The sequence below is a fragment of the Triticum urartu genome, chromosome 7A, assembly GCF_056163025.1.
Source record: "Triticum urartu cultivar PI428250 chromosome 7A, HENAU_Tu73, whole genome shotgun sequence".
Taxonomy (NCBI): Eukaryota; Viridiplantae; Streptophyta; class Magnoliopsida; order Poales; family Poaceae; genus Triticum; species Triticum urartu.
The window spans coordinates 552,233,947-552,240,873 of record NC_141879.1 but is presented as its reverse complement, the minus strand read 5'-3'; the positions used below and the strand labels follow the sequence as shown (position 1 = coordinate 552,240,873).

The window sequence follows — 6,927 nt, the reverse complement described above, 5'->3', positions numbered from 1 at the left end:
CAATTTCATTTACTTGAAGCACTCGAAGAAAGAGAACTTAGACATACTTTTACGCAATGCTCATTTAACCTGTGAAGGACTACGCAATGCTCATTTAACCTGTTAAGGACAAAAATATTTCACCATCTCTGAATGATGAACTAAACTAAATAAGAAATATATACAGTAAATTCATTCAAAGTAGAAAAGGGATACATGGTGTTATCTTAGTAAAAGAAATTACATCATTAGAAGAGAAAAGGGAAGAAAACCAAACATGGGATTGAGTTTTGAAAATATTTGACTGTGCTAGTAGAAGTAGGTTTTAGCAACATTAGGGTAGCATGCATATTCTGTTATCTTATTCAGGTAACATAGAGCCAAATGGCGCAAGGTATATGACATACAACTTTACGGCGAAGATGCGATGTGATATCTTCCTTGACCTAATGTTCAAACATATTTGGAGATCAAACCCATAATTGGTGTCACCTGTCTTAATTAAAACCCAAAACACCTACATTATGCAACATGGCCTTTTACAACGGGAACAATTATTAGCACAAACAGAGTTCGGATATTACATGTTACATAAGACTTTAGCTTGAGAAACTGTCCTGTTATAGGTGTATAAATTTTCTACTTTTAATCACAGCAGCAAACAAGAACCTTCTTAAATGGCAAACTCCCTTATGCATATTTGTTTCAAAATTCAACTTGTGAACAGAGGCAAAACATTTTATCAATGCACAATAAAATATTGAACACACATAATAGTCTAGTTGGGAATCCAAATGATTGACTTTGACACATCAACATACACTCAAATCATAGAAAATTTGTTCTTTCCGGAAATGGAAACTAACATCAACAAGTTACATGCTCCATCCGCCCTTTGGATTACTCTCTCCTCATGCCCCCCCTTCAATCACTCACCATATTAATAACACCTGAATACGAAAAACCACTTATGAATTATACAGGCATGCAAAATATTGTATATTGTGAAGCATAGCAATGCCACTAAGTAAGATGGGCACTCTCATATTTAAAAACAGAAAATATAATAAACTGTGTATTAAAGAGATATGGTCTAGAATGGTCTAATATAAACCCATATATTTTCTGTAAAAAGTTTCCTTTTGTGAACTATACTGTCTTTAAAAGATAGGTCAAATTGTTAAAAACTGACATGTAAACAACAAACACAAACTATAGCCAGTCACCAGTCAGCAAAGCCCTATTTTTTTGCAAGGCCAACATCACGACAACCATCACTCATGGTATTCCTTGGAGGCACGACGTGAAGGTTGCCAAAGGTCAGCGCTACTACATGTGTTTCTATTCACATCATCAATAGTTCATGTATGCACCTATTAGGTAATTCCAAGTTTTCATTCAGATTTATCCTCTTCAAAGGATATGGGGTACACGGTAGCTGGACGGGGAGCTGCAACCTAAGACAACCTGAATCGGCAAATATAGAAACTACCTTGTAGTTCTAAAGATCTGAAATACAACTGCATGGACAAAGTTTTGCTGCGAAAGAATCGTATGTGTATATACAGGAGCGTGTTGTTGATTCCACAGAGAAAATTTACCATCAGCTAAGTTAGTCCTTTCGTTGTGCATGAACTCATACACAAGTATGTTCTTCCTGTCTTGCTGACTATAACCAGTGAATGTTACCAGGTTCCAATGACGTATTCCAGAAAGCAATGCTACCTAAAACAAGTAGACCTTCACAGCAGACTACTCCCTTAGCCCCAAAATAAGTGTGTCAACTCTAGTACAACTTTGTAACAGAGTTGAGACACTTATTTTAGGACGGAGGGCGCACATGTAAGCCAGCCAACTCATCAGGACAACATTGGTAAGAAAAGAAATGCATGAGCATATGGTACATTGTCATGCAACGATGCAATCATAGCATGATATGGCTGTTCAGTAGACCATTACAACAGACCACAAGAGGGGATGTGCAGATACAGAATGCAAAGGAAATTTCAAAAGGCAGGAACTGAAATTAGAGAAACATAAAAGAAGGATTACTACTAATCTAAGATAGTGAGGAAACAATTGTCATATGCTCAAAGCACATTAATAGGTCATTGGATAAAGAAAAAAACAGAATAGTCAAACATATCAGGATCTTTTTTCACAACAGGACCAAGCCATACTATAAAAGCAGAAACAAGTAAACACATGAGAAGGTGCACACAAATTTAACTACTTGGCATAAAATAACATAAGTTCATCATCTAACAACAAGAGCCTACACCAGTATATAATTACAGAAGATATTATGTATGCAGATATGATGATATATAACCCTATTTGATTATTCAATTTGATGTGATGCTAAGAAGCACACATCTGAGCCGTCTATTTCTTTTCTCAAAGAAAATAACACCAGGATTATTTTTAGTAAGAAGTGCAACAACAATCATGCCTCAATTGATAAATAATAAAGGAGTACTCGGAATATATACAAACTTGACTCAAAGAGCATTGTATTGTCCATTTTGAACATAAATCAAGCAAACCAACATGGGCTCTCCACAAAAACTGCACTATAATTCTTGAGATGGGCTGAAAGAAGAAGGCAAGTAACCTGCAACCAAATAAGAGGATGCCATAATTGCTAGTGAGGCCTGCCCCAAAACCTAAGTTGCGCTCTTCCCTACCCCTATTCTGTACATATAGTGAAAAAAGTGTCCAACCAGGAGCATATTCAAAATCTACATCTCCTTGGAAGAAGGCCCTTCTCCATAGTAACTAAGCAAGCTTACAAAGGTCTTGTGATTTTATTTGAACAAGGCTATTATGTGGAAGTAAAACCATTCTAATAACTATGGAGCTGCAAAGGTATACTCCAAACAATGATGAGATAGAGTGACAATTTTGGTACAGAGCATAATGATAATGTTCATGAGATACATACAGTGAAAACTGTGGTATGGGAATGGCTAATTAGGATCCCTGGTCTTTAACAAATACCCAATATCCAAACTTCCAATTATTATCGAATGATGCATATGTGTATGTAATTAGCTGCACGTACACTATATTCCTTCATTTGAAAACACTTGTCCTTAACCTCTCAAGTTTTAGTTAATTAATTAGTCACATATAATTGTCAGCATATATTATAGGCAGATAGAAGTACGTGAACAAACTCTAGGACATGGCATTGTGCTTCTGTCAGGAGGATTCCCGGAGCAGGTGAGCAGCTACGGCAAGCTCCTCTGTAGTCGCCTTCACCTCCTCCATGTACACCTATGTGCAGAACAAGAGGCACAAATCATAAGCTTAACTAACATTGGGCATCTCGTACTGCTAAGAAACCACACTTGAAAGCTATCGTCCTCTGCTAAGCACTCCTCCTTGTGCATTTATACAAACAACTGTCGTCCTCCCCTGAGCACTCCTTGTGCATTTATACAAACATCAAGCATAATTGTCTACTGATTCATTTCTAAAATAGAAGTGCACCAAAAATAACTATTTGAAAATTACAAATAGGGATAGGCCAATAGATGACCTCTTAATTCCATAGGAATCACAAAATCCCAAAAAAGGTACAATTATCATTTTATAAATGTTCGCACCTTAAAGTTAACAATCTCCTCAAATTAGCATACAGGGCTAACATAAACTTAAGCAAGACTGTTCAAATGATCATGGTACATGGTGGATTTATCATAATTGATATTTGCCTGGAAGTGGGCTACGTTCTACAGATATTCTGGAGCTCATTTTCAGTAGTCAGATAAATCGACCTGCTACAGCCGCCTCCAGCCGCCCACTAACACCCACGACAGGCCACCATGGACGACACGCACCTGATTCCACCAGGAAGACAATCCTATACCATCGCTAGTGTGCGCGCGCCTGAAGTGCACAGTGAGGCAGATCTTCCCTTCGTGGTATATCTGCATCAATATCCCAACCACAACAAGAATCACTGCCAAGAATGATTATCACCTGACAACACTATTTTCAACAAGTTTCATGGTGGCAATTCACAGAACAGTCCAACATAAATAAAGAAGCCACAACCATAGTGTGAGAATTGGAAGGGAATACTGAAGCGAACATGGGCGCAAAGAAATACACAACTTAACCGGAGACAATGAAAGTAGACCACTCCAAAACATTAAGAAACCTATAGTCGTTAATGTGGAAACTAAATCTCATTGAGGTGGAGATGACTCATAACCTGCAGATGAAAAGAAGAGCTCGCCTGCAGATTGGGACCCTCGATGTAGCCATGGAAGGCTAGCCATACAAAGTGGTGCTTCGATGCGAAAACTCAAGGCAACCGTGGCAAGGCCCCATCGAACAACGCCTCATTTCCTCTTACTCCACCTATTTCCCATAACTTAGATTCATAATCAAATATTCAGGTGCAATAACAATTTTTGTCCGGTTATAAGTTAAAACTAAGGAAATTAAATACTAATTAGAATCTGAGACACATCAAACCAATGAAATCGATCTGCAAGATGCCCTTGCAGCACAAGACAACTCCTCCCTTAGCCAATCCATAGACGGCAGCTCATTGGTCGCTACTTGTTGGCGCATTCAGACTTCTCCTTTCCCTCTATGACAAAAAATCAACATGTGAACATAAGAATCAAAATAAGAGAAGGAACAAGCAGTACTCGAGATGTACAAAAAGCATGCGCTTATAAGCTATTATATGTCCGTATGAATGTGCGAAAAACATGGGGCTCTAAACTATAAATCAATTATTAACTAATAATGTTACTTTGGTGACTTCATTTCTTCACACATCCTTATTTCAGCACAACATGTCATGCATATTTAGAAACCGCGACATATATATCAACCGCACTAATATGGCAAACAATTAGCTAACCCTGGAATATTTACCTTTCGCCCATGGTTGTGATCTTTTCGCATTAATCTCCAATACTGAATCATCCACGATCATGGTGGGTCCTTTAAAGGGGCCATGAGTGGATTCATACTTGAACATATGGGCCAATAAATGGGAGGAGGGGTGTTAACTTGAGTAGTGAAGGGAAGAATATAATGGCAGAATTAAATTTGTCAAATTCCGATGCAGTAGAACATCCCACTGGATGATCTCTGTCATTGCACCTAATAACAGAAAAATGTAGGAACCCAATTGCGCAAAATTAGGTGTTAAGTAATTTTTCTATGCTCAAAATACAGTGCAACATGGTCTGATGCAATTTTGATACAAAGTAGTACAAAACTAACTACTGCAAAACTATGAGTTCAACACCTAAACTTTGAGTTTCAGTTGCAGAAGTTCTCATAGCAAAAGATATGCAAATCATATAGCATTATTTCCTTACCATGTACTTAGCATCAATAAAAGGACTATTGACAGCCACAACTTCAATAACACCTCTACTGGAGCATTGATGGCTCTTCTCAAATCCTCAATGACTGAATGATCATTAATTTCTTCAATCCTCATAACTGAATATTTCTTGTGTCTGTATGTCACTTGACTCACTCCCTAGCCAGCACAGTAGCAACATCAGCAGGTCAACCGCAGCAAGCAACAAAGTCAGTATACAACAAAACATAGCTTTGTAGCTTCATAGAATATACACACATTATACAAATATTACAACAAAGCATCAACATCAGGCCATCAGCAGCCCAACACCCAGACAAAGCACCGAGCAACAAGCCAGCAAGTATGCACACAAGAAGCAAGCACACATGCAGCACAGCAACAGCAAGCACGCACACATCACACGTGTAATAAGCAGGGCAAGAAGACCAGGAAGAGCAGTGATTCAGAGGAAGTTACCTCGCTGGGGACGGGATTCCTGGCAGCAGTGGTGGAGTTGACTCGGGGCGGCGATGGAGGTCACTCGAGGCGGCGCCCAAGGCGACTCCGGGCGGCAGCGGTGGCGTGGCCATGCAGGCACCCTCGATCCAATCCGCCGCCCTGCTCTTGTCAATGGGGCGACGCATCATCACCTCCTACTGGCCGCAGCTCTTGTAATGGTGTGGCACCTGCGGCTGCTCTTCGACGGTGAGCCTCCTCCCATGATGGCCGAGCAAGGTGGGTGCAGAGGCAGCGGCTACGCTCACGGTGCAGTAGAGGCAAGCCGATCTGCCTCCTTGGCTGGCATCCGCGCCTCTCCTCCTTCTCCGGCCGGTGACACCCAGCTGATCTCCTCCTTCCGCGGCTTCCTTGCGACCTGGGGTGGATAAGGACCTCAGGGAGGTGGTGGATCTCGTCAAATGCGGTGGCGGAGCTCTTGGGGCTGCGGGAAGGAGGGAAAGGGGAGGGGCGCGAGCACCTGTGTTGATGAGGAAGTGAGGAGGGAGGATTGTGGCAGCTGCGAGTTGGGGGCTAGCCGGCTCGGGTTCATTCGGCCGTGCGCTCCCTCCATCGCCTCCTGACCTTCTTGATTTCCTCTGCTCCGCCTTTGCCTTCCTCTGACTCGCCACGGCTCTCTGGCCCTGCCCTTTGAACTGATGCGCGAACGGACGAGGCGAAGTCCGGGTGGGCTGGAAGAGGTGGGGCTCGGGGTGGAGCATGTGAGGACGGAGGGGGAAGAGCTCGGGGCAGAGCTCGTACCAGGGATGGAGGACGGATGCGGGTGGGGTGGCGGCTAGGGTTCGTGCGGCTGAGACGAGTGAGGGAGGAAGGAGGCGGGGGCGTGCGGCTGTGGGGTTTGGGCGACCAATGGGCTTTTCGGAATGAATGACCAATCGTACTGTTTCACCCCGCACCCAGCCAACACATCGCGACCCCATCGGCGAAGCGGCCCACTTGTCATACATGCATGAAAGAAACAGCAAGGTGAAACACACAGTGAATATCTAACAGATGAGGAGAGCCAAGGTGTGATTTTTACCCTGATCTGACGGCCACGAATGGCCCAATCGGGGAAGCCTCCTGGAGGTGAGTTGGCTAGCCTCTGTTAT

General features: G+C 42.2%; 1 long non-coding RNA gene across 5 annotated transcripts; it reads right to left on the bottom strand.

The window, feature by feature from the left end:
• Positions 1–275: 275 nt before the first annotated feature.
• On the bottom strand, positions 276–6,698 carry LOC125521391 (uncharacterized). 5 transcript variants are annotated; one of them, XR_015610330.1, is made up of 6 exons: positions 5,798–6,698; positions 5,331–5,497; positions 4,202–4,585; positions 3,825–3,914; positions 1,581–3,258; positions 276–929 (listed from the first exon to the last, which is right to left on the bottom strand). It is a non-coding gene; the product is annotated as an uncharacterized LOC125521391 (long non-coding RNA). The 5 variants fall into 5 exon arrangements; XR_015610331.1 differs by having other exon boundaries at positions 276–3,258; positions 5,798–6,194; positions 6,297–6,698; XR_015610329.1 differs by having other exon boundaries at positions 276–3,258; positions 3,762–3,914.
• Between the last annotated feature and the right edge of the window lie 229 nt (positions 6,699–6,927).